Below are 15,396 nucleotides of genomic sequence, written 5' to 3'. Positions count from 1 at the left end.
TACCACTTTGAATGAGTTTAATGTTCATTGCTTTCTGCTGAATTACTTATAAATTGCCATACCTAGACACCCCTGTAGTATTTATTTTCTGGGTTTCCCCCATCAGATTTTGGACTCCTACAGAACATGAAGCAGATCTTATTAATCTGTGGCCAAATACAGGTGCTCATACCTCTGTTGAGTCAATCAATTAATGATTAATGGTAGAGAGAAAAGGGAGAGTAACTTCGACAATTTTAATATGATTTATTATTTTTTCTTCTGCCATCAGCTGTGGAAGTGGCTTTCTCAGCAGTGCCCAGGGTGAGCACCGGAAGACCATCGTGAAAAGACATCATCTGCACTTTAATACAAAATGCAAGTTGAGTTTTACCATCTTCTGCTAAAAGTTGACAGGATGACAAAAATAATACACATACATTATACACATGTGTGTGTGTGTACATACGCACAGAGGTGTAGTTACTAAATTACGCCAATAGACTGGTTTTCAATCAGTACCACATGGCTTTATTTTGGGGCTAGGCACAGCTTATCTTTAAGAATGTTCCAAATAGGAGGCGCCTGGGTGGCCCAGTGTGTTAAAGCCTCTGCCTTCAGCTCAGGTCATGATCTCAGGGTCCTGGGATCAAGCCCCACATCGGGTTCTCTGCTCAGCGGGGAGCCTGCTCCCCCCGCCCCCACCTGCCTCTCTGCCTACTTGTGATCTCTGTCAAATAAACAATAAAATCTTAAAAAAAAAAAAAAAGAATGTTCAAGTCAGGGAGCATGGCGGGCTCAGTCAGTAAAGCATGTGACTCTTGATTTCAGGGCTGTCCATTCAAGCCCCACGTGGGGTGCAGAGCCTACTTTCAAAAAGGATGTTCAAGTGTACCTAGTGAATGGTTGCGGAAAAGAATCTAAATAGAATACAAAATTTTCATAACAAGCATTAAGAAGTTAAGTTGTCTAAGCCTTCACACCTACAGACTTGTAGACATCTTGCCAGGAACCGGGAACCTCCAGTGTCTGTCTCGAGCCCGTGTCCCCACAGCCCATCAGAACAAATGTCTGTACCAGTCTGCTGCTTCTCCCCAGCTCTTCCAAGCCACAGGCTTCTTTGGGCCCCAGTTTTCTGCTGGCCCAGGCTTAGTCTTTCCGTCACAATGTTTACTGAATCCTCTTAAAACCTCATCTACCCTGCTCATCGGATCAATATTACGTGTCAGTCTGCTACAGGTCAAGTTCCACAGACTGTCATTCAATATTATGTCTAAACAGGCTATTTCTTCTTATTATGTTCCATTAGCCAGCACACAGTACATTTTTAATTCTGATGTGGTGCTCAGTGACTCATCAGTTGCATATAACACCCAGGGCTCATCACAGCACGTGCCCTCCTTAATACCCATCACCCAGTTACCCCATCCTCCTCCCCCGCCCTTTTGTAACCCTCAGTTTGCTTCCCGGAGCCCAGACGCTCTCATGCTTTGTCTCCCTGATTTCTTCTCATTCAGTTTTCCCTCCCTTCCCCTGCAGTTCTCCACGTTATTCCTTATGCTCCACACATGAGTGCAACCATAAGATGACTGTCTTTCTCTGCTTGACTGATTTCACTCAGCACAATAAATGTGCTGTTGATAGGAGAGGAAGTTGTGTTTTGGTCCTAGGTGGGGCTCAGGGACTCTCTAAGCAGAGCGACTCACCGGCCCTAAGATAGTAACTGAGGACGGATGCTCTAAGGACAGGAATTTGAAGAGAATGTTGCGAGTCTTAAGGTGGAGTGTTAAAGGTCAGGCTCCCCTTTTGCATATAATTTGAGAGACTTTTAAGTAAACTAATTATGAAGAACCAACCAGATACATTTGAAAGAGTCTTGAGGAAAATCCTCCCCCATGTGTGATGGTAAGGTGGGAGCTGAGCGAAGTGACCATTCACTTCTTTGAATCCCCATCCATGCCTGTGTCAGCAGGGAGGAGAGCCTACTCTCTTTAGCCTCTGGCCAGTTAAACTAGATTTCTAAAAGATTCTATTTATTTATTTGACAGAGAGAGAGATCACAAGAAGGCAGAGAGACAGGCCCAGAAAGAGGGGAAAACAGGCTCCCTGCTGAGCAGAGAGCCCGATGTGGGACTCGATCCCAGGACCCTGAGATCATGACCTGAGCCGAAGGTAGAGGCTTAACCCACTGAGCCACCCAGGTGCCCCTAAAGCTACATTTCTATCAATGATTTTGAATGAATGAGCATAACTGTTCTGAGGAGGAGAAGCTGAGGTAAGTGCACTTTACAGGAAACCCACCACCAAGGACTGAGTATCACTGTGTGCCAGTCACCTCCCGAAGAACTTTATGTTTATTCTTTCACTTAATTCTCAGAATCCCTGTGAGGCAGGTATTATGCTCACTATGTGGCGTAAGCTGCACAGGGGGATAAGATGGTTTAGCAGAAAAGATACCTTAAAAAAAGAAGACAAAACAAAAAACCAAGACATTCTGGTTGATCCTAAATTTCAACTAGCCACTGGGTTGCTGCTAAAAAGCTCCAGCCCCATTAAGCTACATTAAATAGCAGGACGAGACTCCATATTTCCCAGGCCCTATTCGCTTCTGAGGATACAACAGAGAGTATTTTTTTTTAAATGGCCAAAGTGCTGAGGGCAATGTCCAGTAAGGAACAGGGCAGGATGTGAACAGGTTTAGCCTGGAGAAGACACATTCCCTGTAGACCGTAATCTCCAGAATACAGGGGCTGAGTCACATAAAAATAGGACCACATTTTATGCAGTGTTTTCCAGCTTGCAAAATGGCTTTTACTTTCCCCAAAGGCAGCCTGAAAGAAAGGCGGCACACTGAGATTCAGAAGACCGGGATGTGAAGCCTGACTGCCTGCACTCAAACTCCAGAGCTGCCCCTTCCGGGCTGCGTCACTCTGGACAAATCATTTAACTTTTCTGAGCCCCACTTCCCTTATCTGCAAAGGGAAAATAACAACGGTATACCTGCATGGTGAACGAACTAGTACCCAAAACAGTGCTTAAAAACACTGCCTACGCCATAGTTAATGGTAGCTACGACCGACACCTGCGGGGCACTGGATGAACGCCAAGCTTCCAGAACTGTGTCCGCTTTCAAAAAATTAGGATTATCACTACCTACTTGTGAGTAGGTAGGGCTATGAATTAAATAATGCAAAAAAGGAAAGTGTTCTGTAAATCTTAATGGCTTTGTTCTTTCATAAACACCTTCACTATAATCTCTGAGAGCCTACTATGTACCACGCACTATGCTAAGCATAACCTGTACTATTATCTCATTTAACCCTTCCCACAGCTATAGGAAATGTCTACTTCTACTAGCCTCGCTTTACAGACAAGGAAAAGGCCTTGGGGTGGCTAGTTTACACGGGGCTCAGAGCTAAGTGGTCAGCAAGACTGAGGACCCAGGTCTGCTGGACTCTGTATAGCCCAGCTTACAGCCTCTGCTACGTGGCTTTCCATACACATTCCTGCATTTACACATCTCCGCAGTTGGCAAAATGCCTCAGACGTGTAAGCTGTTCAATAAAGTCCCTTAGTCAAATAAAAGAATGTTAGCTGTCTTCCCCCGGTACGAGCATTGTAAGGAAAGAGGAGCTGTAGTAAAGCCTCTACTCCAAGCGCCCGCCACTAAGTGTGCAGAGATCTGACATCGCCACACCTGAGCCACGTTTCTTCATTTCTAAGATAAGGAACCTGAACTGTACAGACTTCCAATCTGGTTCCAAGACAATATGGTTCCATCTGGCAACACTACCCTTTTAAAAATATTCTACTTATTTATTTATTTGGGAGAGAGTGAGTGAGAGAACACAGGCAGGGGTAGGGACAGAGGGAGAAGCAGAGTCCTGGCTGAGCAGAGAGCCTGACGTGGGGCTCGATCCTGGGACTCCAGGATCATGACCTGAGCCGAAATGTTTAACTGACTGAGCCACCCAGGTGCCCCTCATCTGGCAACACTTCTGACAGAGCATTCTAAAGACTCTAAAATTTCAAATTGAAAGAGCCCATAAGGGTCTGTCCCACACTCTTCAGACATGGGAATCCCCAAAAGACAAAAATCTGGGTTTCCCAATCGATTTCCAAACCTACATTGCTTCTTTCGTAAATACACAGAACAGACAGTTCAAACAGGATTAAAGGAAATAAACTGGCATCACAAAGTCCAAAATTAATGGGTTCCAAAGTTAAACAGTACCTAGTAAATTGTATATTCTAGAAACTCAAACTAACTAAATAAAAACTTGTTTTATTAGTCACTACAAAACACCAGGTTTCATTGCTTAAAATACCACCTCAAAGACACATTAAGATACTATTTTCTAATTTTGTGAATACCCAATTCTGATAAACAGGCAACCTCAGAATAAATTATTTTGATAATAGAAGCCTTGCAGTAGCACTAACTACCTTTTGAAAGAGTTTTTAAGGACTTTATTTATTTATTTGAGAGAGAGACAGAGCACGAGAACAGAGAGGGTCAGAGGGACAAAGAGACTCCCCAACGAACAGGGAGCCCAATATGGGGCTCAATTCCAGGACTCTGGGATCATGACATGAGCTGAAGACAGATGCTTAACTGACTGAGCTACCCAGGAGCCCCTAATTAGCTTTTTTTAAAAAAAAATTTTTTTGAAAGAGTGTGCAAGAGTTGGGGGGGAGGCAGTGGGGTGGCAGGGAGAGACAGAGGAAGAGGGAGAAAGAATCTTACGATGAATCCCTGCTGAGCAGGAAGCCCAATGTGGGGTTCATCCACAATCCTGAAATCGCATCCCTTTGGGGTGTATACTGTTGTTATGCCCACCCTGTTTGGATTTTAGTTGGAGCCCCTTGTAAAGAGAAGCTCTCTTCCTATGTACATCTCTAGGATGTACAGCTAAAGCTATCGTGGCCAACTTGCTGTATCATGAAGAAAGCTTGCAAGAGAAGAACCAACAGAAAAGAAGAGCAAAGAGAGCACGTTTTGATAATATGATTTGCGCCCTTGGTTCCAACTGTGCCAGAGGATGAGTCTTAGAATCTAATAATCATGGGTACCAATAAATTTCTTTTTTGGTTGCTCAAGCCCATTTAAGGGATTTTTCATTTTGTTTTTGACATCTGCATCTGAGATCTAACATGTCTGGCACCAGTCACCTCCCAGAAGCTGGAGATCAAGGATGTAGTAAGAGTTCTACCATGAAGGGCATGGATTTGAAATCAGCAACATCTGGGTTCTCATCCTGGTTCTACCACTCACTAAACAGGTGAACCATGGGCAATCTGTTTAGGCCTACCTCCTCAACTGTGAGGGGATTTGATACCTGCCTCCAAGGGTCCATTAAGAGGGGTACCTGGCTGGCTTGGTCTGAAGAGCATGCTACTCTCCATCTCCAGGTCATGGGTTCGAGCCCCATGGCAGAGACAGAGATTACTTAAAAATAAAACAAATAAATAGGGGCACCTGGGTAGCTCAGTCAGCTGAGCATCTGGCTCTTGGTTTCAGTTCAGGGTATGATCCCAGGATCCTGGGATCAAGCCCTGTGTGGGGTTCTGCGCTCAGTGGGAAGTCTACTTGAGGATTCTCTCCCTCTTCCTCTGTCCTCCCCCTGCTGCCGCTCTCTGAAATAAATGAATAAATCTTTAGATAAATAAACATTAAAAAAGTAAAACAGGTTGATGGGAGGATAAATGTGGCAATGCTTTATAAACTCCTCAGCCTTCCACCTGGAGGGAGTAACGCTCAATTAGAAGTTATTATTAGGTCATTGATCTCAAGTCGATCCTCACATCTGACATGAGTCCCATGTCTGTATTTCCAGTGTTACCTACACAGTCAGTCACCTATGCTCAAATTTAACATTGCCAAGTCTCCTCTTAACCCAGCTCCACACTGTCCCTTCTCTCCGCTTGCCCTTCCAAAAAAAACCCTCATGAGAGATCAGTTCTTCACCAATTAATAAGTATGTGTTCCTGGGATCCTAGGAGTCATTCTAGAGACTGATCCTTCTTCCCTGTTAGCTGATCCATGCCCGAGTCCCGCTAAATCTCTGTAGCCTGACAGGAAAGAAAGTTCCTCTTCCTGGTGGATAAGAACAAGGGCAGGCTCCCTCCCACTCCCGGATGTACTTTCTCACTGGCTTTTTGAGGAGACCTCCGGTCCTCTTACCCCTTCTAACCCTCACCTTTCTCCTTTTGGCTTCATCTCTTTCCAGATCCAGGACAGAGGCCGTACCAGCCCTCTGTACGTTTTCCTTCACCTCACCCTTAACACTAGCAAGTTTAAATGAATCCGATCCTTGTAGCTCCTGCACCCAAGCTACCAAGCACCACTGCAGGCTGTCTCAGCTGTTATTTCAGTGCCAACATTTTAACTCACTAGATGGAGATGTCCCCTATTTATCTCAGGTACTTAAGGCAACCACGCAGAAACTTTCTCAGCTTCTTCCTCCCATGTGTCTCAATGCATCTAAATGTAAAAGCCCCATCGTCTCATTCCCCTTATCGGAATGGCTGGTGTGTACCAGATACACAGTGTGGTGATGAAATAGAAGATGTGTCCTTTCCCCTGTGCAGGGCTGACCCTGCCTCCTACAGTGATTCTGAAATGTTAACATGCACACACATCACCCAGGGATCTTACCGAAAATATATACTCTGATTCAGGAGGTTAGAGGCTGGGGCCTGACATTATGCATTTCTCCCAACAAAACAAGGTGGCTGGTCTGAAGTAACATTCAGAAAAGCAGGATCTAGATTCCATCCTGTTCCATCTCCTCAGAGACGGTTTACTCCAAGTCAATACCTTTATCCCTGACTCTTCAGCTGCTCCTTGCCCCAGCATATAACATACCTGTCTCTTCTACTTTAAAACAAACCCTCCTCTGCTATTAACTGCCATCCAGTATTTTCAACTGCTAGGCTCCATAGTTTCTAGGAAGTACAGTTTATGTCAGTGGTTCTCAAACTATCTTGGTCCACAGAGTAATTAATGTCTCAACAATTTTTTCATGACACTTGTAAGCCAAAAAAGTATTTATTAATTCTCTTGATTAAGTAGTACAGGCCAAACCACTTGGCAGGTAGGAAGGTCCTAACAATTTTGCACCTCGGGGGCCTGCGTAACTTTTCCAACCCTGGAATCAGACTGGACACAACAGCCTCATTTCCTGCCTTGCTGTTATTTTTAGGCAGCACTTACTTTTTTATCAGAACGAGTACTGAAAACCTAGGTTCCAAAGGTATGACATCAAGCAAAGGAATACAGTGATTTAATACTGTACCATCCAAGAGATGCTGCCATATTTCCCTTGAAGTTTAAAAATATTCCGAGGCACCCCTGTGAGTCTGCGGCAGTGCGCTGGGGGGCCCGATGCACATTGAGGGAACTGTGGGTCTGGGCAGTCCTCGGAATAGCAGCATCCCCACTGCCGGCGAGGTGGCTGGAAATGCATGATCTGGAGACTTCCCCAGACTCAGTGACTCAGACTACTTCCACAAGATCTCCGAGTGACTGAGACAGCACTAAAGCTTGAGAAGGCTGGTCTACAGTCCCTGCTGCCATCTTCTCACTTCTACTGTTCCCACTCAACTCACCGCATTCCAATGGACACCTCACCAACTCCCGTAAGTCCCAAATTATAACCTCCCCCGCCTTTTTAATAAAAGCAACACATGTCTTCCAATTCCAATCCTAACGAACCCTGTCTGTTGTGTCTGATACTAGAGATCTTTTTGTACCTCTATTCTCCCTTGGTTTCAAAAACAGTCTTCCGGTTTTCTTCTTTTTCTGCCAATACTACCTACCCCCACCCTTCTCCACCGGTGTTCTGTTTTCCCCTAAGGCTTCTGTGATTAGCATTACGCTTGCTCTGTAAAACGCTCCCCTCAGAGGACTGCTTTCCGATCCTGATCCTGTGGTTTTAGCAACCATCTATATGTCAACCGCAACAGTCCAGATGGCGCTCTCGAGTCTTAGACCTCTAAAACCAACTTCTTGTATATACAGCCCACAGGCAAAGGAAGCTCCACTATGCTGAAACACCTTACTTGCCTGTCTACCCTGGCCTTCAGGTGCTCTTCTTCATAAACCCTTTCATTTCCCCTCTCTATGTCCCTTCCCTGACACAACAGATCAAACGGAACATCCTTGCTTTGACTCCAATCTGTCTCAATCTCTCCATCTTTGTTACCCCTTCTTTAAAAGAGGTCCTTATCATTTGCCTGGGTTCATGTAACAGCCTCCTAACTCGTCTCCCTGACTCCGGGATGGCCAGCTCTTGCTCCAAATTTTTCTCTATGCCCCACTCAAGTTAGCCTTCTAAAATTAAAATCTGGGGTCACTGCCTTCCTCTAAATCCTTCAATGGCTCCAATGCCTAGCAGCACTTTTCAAACTTTTCCAAAAAACTGCAGGAGAGTTTGCAGATACAGATCTAAGCAGCTCACCACAAGCAAGATACTTCTGGAAAGGCTCAGTTTCATCTCCAATAGTCCTTTCAATTTTACATTCTAGTCTAGGGGTAGCTTACTTATGCTATTCAAAGAATCCTTTAAAATTACTTACCAATTAAAACTACTTAACTTTTTCCATATGTTAAGGGAGTAAAACTGACACTCAAGGAAGATACACTGGTTACCTGTGGTTTCAAATATTCTTTGGCACAATGCCACCAGGCCAGGGGTTGGCAAACTACAGTCTGCAAGCCAAATCTGGCCCCCTCACCTCTTTTTGTAAATAAAATTGTACTGGAACACAGCCAAGTTCAGTCATTTATGTATCATCTATAGCTCTTCTCAAAGTACAACAGCAGAGCTGAGAGATGCAACAGAGACTATATACCACAAACCCTAAAATACTTACTATCCCGCCCTTTGAGAAAGTCTACAGATCCCTGTCCTTAAGCTAGGACTGTGTTTTACTTATCTTTATGCCCCAGCACAGGTCTAGAGAAAGTACCAAGGAAATATTTAATTTGAGGCATTAGAATACTGCCAGGAAGATTTCCAAGGCCCCATAAGGGATCTGCCCACAAAGCTGACGCTGAATACGTCCAAGCCCTAAGGAAGACACACAGGGCCAGCGGTGTTCCTGCCTCACCCAGGGGACTTAGAACGGCTGAGATGAGGCAGGGAAAATAGTATCCTACTCTATGGAGGTCATTACACGCTCCAAAGAAATTGACGGGCCCATGAGACCTAAAGCTGCCGTCCCAAAGAACTTCATACAGTTCCGTATCACTAACACGCAGGACTGGTTGCGTCGAAGAGTTAGGAGCGAACACTGAGAGCAGCTGCTAGGAGAACTAGTCTTTCTGGAGCCTATGCAACCACATCACATTTTTCTTCTCCAAATGGTGGAAAGCAAAATGCTTAACACCAAAATATTTTAATGAAGGCTAAGAAAGTGGAGCACTAAGAAGACTGTCTATCCTACCTTGCAATCAATATTAAAAAAGAGAATCATTTGAAGAAATACTGTATAGAGTGGTCATTAGAGAGGGAGGCATGGAGGGAAAAATAGTAAGGAAGGATGCTTACTCTAGGACCTTGACCAACAAAAGAACCACGAGATGCCCTAAAAATCATGGCATTTCCCAGGAATAGGAAATAGTTCCATTTGCTAAAATAAAGAATGTAGGGTGCCTGGGTGGCTCAGTTGGTTAAGTGTATCCCTTCAGCTCAGGTCATGATCCCGGGGTCCTGGGATCGAGCCCCTCATTGGGCTCCCTGCTCAGTGGGGCATCTGCTGTCCCTTTCCCTCTGCCCGCCCCCACCTCTGCATGCATGCTCTCTCTTCAAATAAATAAAATATTTTAAAAATATAAAAGAAAATGAAGAATGCATGATGAGTGTACAGAAAAATAAAGTGAAATCAAGGCCACATAACAGCAGATCTTACATACTCTGTGCTAAGGAATTCACGCTCCATTTTTCAAGCTACTGAACGCCTGAAATCATGTAAGCAAGCACAGATAACAATCTGAGCGGTCATTTAGGACAGGAGTCAGCAAACTTCTGGCCTGTGGGCCAAATCTCACCCACCAGCTGTTTTCTAAAATAAAGTTTTATTGAAATACAGCTGCTTTCCCATTAGAACAGCAGAGCTGAACAATCACAACAAAGAACATACGGATCACAAAGCCTGAAATACCTATTTAGCCCCTTGAGGGGAATCTGCTGTTCTCCCACTTCAGTAATAGTACTCTGATAGGGGAAAAACATAATGGAGGTGGGGAGATGACATTCGTGGCTACTGGGGAAAAAACTCCCAAAAAAGGTAATGAAGGTCTAAATACGGTAGTGAGAACCGCAGGCCAAATACAGGCTGCACCTGGTGTAGGTGAGCATGGAGCCTACACCGACAGGAACCAAAGCCAGACTGAACCGCACCACGAACCAACCCAAGGTTTAGTCATACCGTGACAGGAAGGACGTCAAGAACATGAATTTTAAAATGGAACATAGGGTAGTTTCAGAGGGAAGATGACAGAGGATTGGTTGAGATCAGATATACGAACTCTACAGTATCACTACAACCTACAGAAAGCACACCTTCGGGGCACCTGGGTGGCTCAGTGGGTTAAGCCTCTGCCTTCAGCTCAGGTCATGATCCCAGGGTCCTGGGATCGAGCCCCGCATCGGGCTCTCTGCTCAGCAGGGAGCCTGCTTCCCCCCACTCTCTCTGCCTGCTTCTCTGCCTACTTGTGATCTCTGTCAAATAAATAAACAGAATCTTTAAAAAAAAAATTAAAAAAAAAAAAAGAAAGCACACCTTCGTGGCCTGAGAAGGAAAGCCAAAGAGAGGAAAGCATCAAGGGGCCACTGTTCTGTGGTGACACCTGAAGAGAAGTCGGTGGGAGCGCGGGGGTAAGAAGAACTGGAGAGAACAGCAGGAGCCACCACCGCACAGACCCTCTACTGGGCCCCGGGTTCGGGCTCGTCTTCCCAACACTCCTGCGGTATAGGAAGGAATCACCCCAGTTTTACAGATCAGATGCCCAAGCGTGGAAAGGATTCAGGTTAAGTTCTGAGGTCTCATGGCTAATACGCGGCAGGGGTGTAACCAAAACCCGGGTCTCCTTGATGCCAAAGCCAGTGGCCAAGCTACATATTCCATGTCAAGAGAAAAATGCTGACACCAAATTGGAGGGGAACACCTACATTTCGTGAGAAGGCAGGCAGCAGAGGCCCGGTTCAAGAAATGACAGAAAGCCAGACCAGCGCAGCATCAGGACACCCAGGGTAGGAGAAAAGGAGGAACCGGGTGCATAGCAGACCGCGGGAATGCTGACAGCTCCCTGCGTGTCAGGTACGATGTGCCACACGCATCGGCTCAGTTAGTTCTCGCCAAGATCACGTCGGAAGCCCCACTGCTTCCCGCAGGACAAATGTGAAAACAAAGCACGTAACTCGCCGGGATCACACAACCGGCCGGTGGCAGAGCTAGACTGTGAATCCAAGCACTGGATGAGTCTTACACTATTGCACCACACTACCTCGGGGGTCCAGCACTACAGAACAGCTAAGGAGAAAAAAGATGGTAGACAGCAACGGACAGGTCCTCTTGTAAGAGCGAAGAGTCGCTTTCAAAAGATTGGTTTCAGAACAGCGCTTGAAGACACCTGTCATTTTATCAGCGAGGTTAAGGAATAAATACCTGAAGAACAAGTAAAGGCAGATGATACCACCTACTTGTAAAAGCCCCAGGGAAAGGTGAGAGAGTATCAATTTATGGGAAGAGAGTATCAATCAAGAAAATGCAGACCAGCTGTTTTCGTTAATTACAGATCTTTTTTCCTTTGCCAACCTTTTTGCTGTTAAGAGGTGTTTAGAATAGTTATTCAACAAACCTCCTTTGGGTGTCTAATATATCAGACATCACATTTTTAAGATCCCTTATCAATTAAGAGTATGCTCTAAACCAGTTTTCTCAGACGCAAATGGGAATTTGAAGCTCCACTTAAGTTCTAAGAAGTCGTCTGGTCTTCACTCTCGATCAAAATCTCTGATTCCGGGGGCGCCTGGGTGGCTCAGTGGGTTAAGCCGCTGCCTTCGGCTCAGGTCATGATCTCAGGGTCCTGGGATCGAGTCCCGCATCGGGCTCTCTGCTCAGTAGGGAGCCTGGTTCCCTCTCTCCCTCTCTCTCTCTCTCTGCTTGCCTCTCCATCTACTTGTGATCTCTCTCTGTCAAATAAATAAATAAAATCTTTAAAAAAAAAAAAATCTCTGATTCCGAAGCTCTACAGAGGGCCCCCGACACTACTGTCACCTGGAGGACCCTCTGCCCACCCTGCCTGTTGGAAGACAGGAGCGTGGTTAAGTGTCTGAGGTTCCTATGAACTTACTATTTGATCAATACTCTTTACATGATTTACGTGAAAAAACCAACTCAAAGAACTGTACACTGTATCTGTATACTACCAAAGGAATGTTCCTTTAAGTGAATGGTTGGTATTCTTCTTGACTGTGAGTGTGCCTGTGTTGAAATTAAACAACATTCTGTGCCTCAGTTTCCTCAACGAAACAATGAGAAAAACAAGTACCTACATATTAATATGGTTGCTGGGAGAATTAAATGAGATAATCCAGGTAGAAAGAGTACTTTTAATTGTGGTTGCTACATAAACATTCGGTAATGTTGGCCATATACATATATAAAGATCTACTCTAACCCAGCAGGTCTACTTCCGGAAATTTCTTTTAAAGAAACTGCAGACATCTTCAACAGTATCTAATGCAGAATTACTTGTCACAACAAAACACCAGAAAGAACACCAACTTCTACCACAGCGCTAGTTAAATAATTACTGTACAGTATTTACTTAGCACAAGGTTTCTGAGATTCCCCCGTGTTGTTGCCCCAGAGAGTACAGGTCATTTCATTCTGTGGCTGAACAAGATCCCGCTGCATCATGTACCACATCTTACCGATCTAGTTACCAGATGACAGAAACTTGGGCTGCTTCCTATTTTTGCCTATAATGAATAATAATACTCAAGTCTTTGTGTGGACAGGTTTTTCTTTCTCTTGATAGATACAGAGGAGTGTTAGATACTTAGAGCCATATGAGTCTGTATTTAACTTTTTGAGAAAAGGTCGACCTGTCTTCCAAAATGGCTGTACCATTTTACATTCCCACAAGTAATGAATGTATCCATATGAGGATTCCAACTGCACTACATCCTTACCAAAATCTGGTACTGTCAGTATTTAAAACTGAGCCATTTTAGTGTATGTATAGTGACATCTCATTGTGCTTTTAACTTTCATATCCCTAACAACCAATAATGCTGAGAATCTTTTCATATAGTTGGTCATCTATGTATCTTTTTTTGTGAAATACCTGTTCAAATTTTTTGCCTCTTTTCCCTTAGGTTGTTTCACTTATTACTGAGCTGTAAGAAATATTCATACCTCTCTCCCTCTCTCACTCGCCCACTCTGAGTTAAGCCAGCTGCCATACTGTGAAATTCTGTCATGTTCCCTACCCTATAAAAGGTCAAGGAAAGGAAAAAGTCCCCCAGCTAACAACAGTCAGTGAGGAACTCTGGCTTTCAGTCCAACAGTCTTCAAGGAACTGACTGGATCCTACCTACCACCAAGGAGGAAAAAAAAGAGAGACAGACACATTTATGGGAGAACAGAAAACAGTATGATTTTCCCACCAGCTCTTTGCTGCTATGTAAGTGAGCCATCACTGACCTATCTCCACGACTTCAATATCCAATAATCATCATGACCACTTTCCCTTTAAAAATTTTTTTTTTTAAGATTTTATTTATTTATTTGACAGAGATCACAAGTAGGCAGAGAGGCAGGCAGAGAGAGAGAGGAGGAAGCAGGCTCCCCGCTGAGCAGAGAGCCCGATGTGGGGCTCAATCCCAGGACCCTGGGATCATGACCTGAGCCGAAAGCAGAGGCTTTAACCCACTGAGCCACCCAGGCGCCCCTAAAAATATTTTCTAATAAAAGATAACAGAAGCTAAGTGACAAAAACTTAAGAGCAAATTATAAAGAAGAAAAAATTAGCTGTAACAGCACAACCCAGAGAGAAAAAAGGAATATCAAGACATTAACAGTGGTTACTTCTTTCCTTTTATCTCCATGTATGTAGATTATAATATAGGTTTATATCTAAAAAAAAAAAAAATTATATATTCCAGATACAAGTCTTTTGTCAGATACATGTTTTGCAAATATTTTGTCCCCAAAGGAGATAAAATAACATCTTTTAAGTGGTGTTTTTCTATAAGCAAAAAACTTTAATGTTTAAAGTTCAATTTGCCAGACATTTTCTTTTATGGTTCATCTTTTTGTTTTGTCCTAAAAAATCTCTGCCCATCTCAAAGTCACAAAGATTTTCTCCTATGTTTTCTTTAAAAATTTTTATGGCTTTAGGTCTTACATTTAGGTCAATGATCCATTCTGAACTTAGATGTGTGTATGGAGTGAGGTATGGGTCATGTTTATTTTTCCAGATAGATATCCATGTATTCCAACACCATTTATTAAAATAAAACAAAACAACCCTGTACTGAATTACCTTAGTATCTTTATAAAAACAACAACAACAACAACAAAAAATATCAATTGATGTTTTGAATATGGGTCTATTTCTGGACTCTTAATCCTGCCCACTGACCTAGATGTCTACATCTATTTCTTATCTGACTCCTAGATGACTTAGGAATGTGTTGTTAAAGTGCCACAGATGTGGAATATGCAAGATTTCTATTATTTATCTACAAAATAATTCCATTGTGGCCCAAGAATATATTCTGAGTGATTTTAATCCTTTCAAGTTTATTGAGACTTGTTTTATGGCTAAGTCTACAGTCAATTCCTATGATGTCCCATGTGTGCTTGTTAAGAATATGTTTTATTCAGTCATTCGAAGAGTGTTCAACAAATGTCAGTTAGGTCAAGTTGGTTGACAGTGTTCAAGTCTTCTATACCCTGGGTGCCTGGGTGACTCAGTTGGCTAAGTGGCCTTTAGCTCAGGTCATGAACCTGGAGTCCCAGATTGAGTTCTATATTGGGCTCCCTGCTCATTAGGGGGTCTCCTTTCCCTCTGACCTTCCCCTTCTCATGCTCTCTCTCTCAAATAAATAAGAAAAATCTTAAAAAAAAAAAAAAGTCTTCTCTACCCTTACTGATTTTCTTCTACTTGTGAAATCTCACCTGTAATTTTTGTCTATTGCTTTCTACTTTTTTTAAAAAAAAGATTTTATTTATTTATTAGAGAGAGAGAGAGCGAGCACTGGCAGGCAGAGGCAGTGGGAGAAGCAGGCTCCCTGCTGAGCAGAGAATGGCAGGCAGAGGCAGAGGGAGAAGCAGGCTCCCTGCTGAGCAGAGAATGGCAGGCAGAGGCAGAGGGAGAAGCAGGCTCCCTGCTGAGCA

At 43.8% G+C, this 15,396-nt stretch overlaps 1 protein-coding gene and 1 non-coding gene across 5 annotated transcripts in view; both read right to left on the bottom strand.

The window, feature by feature from the left end:
• Window positions 1–15,396, bottom strand: part of EGLN1 (egl-9 family hypoxia inducible factor 1) — a 67,981-nt gene that overhangs the window by 31,641 nt on the left and 20,944 nt on the right. The window lies entirely within an intron of this gene.
• LOC132017068 (small nucleolar RNA SNORD35) lies at window positions 259–343 on the bottom strand. The gene has a single exon (XR_009404145.1). It is a non-coding gene; the product is annotated as a small nucleolar RNA SNORD35 (small nucleolar RNA).

This window comes from Mustela nigripes, chromosome 4, assembly GCF_022355385.1.
Source record: "Mustela nigripes isolate SB6536 chromosome 4, MUSNIG.SB6536, whole genome shotgun sequence".
NCBI classification, from domain to species: Eukaryota; Metazoa; Chordata; class Mammalia; order Carnivora; family Mustelidae; genus Mustela; species Mustela nigripes.
The sequence above is the reverse complement of the archived record's forward strand: the minus strand, read 5'-3'. Positions and strand labels throughout refer to the sequence as shown.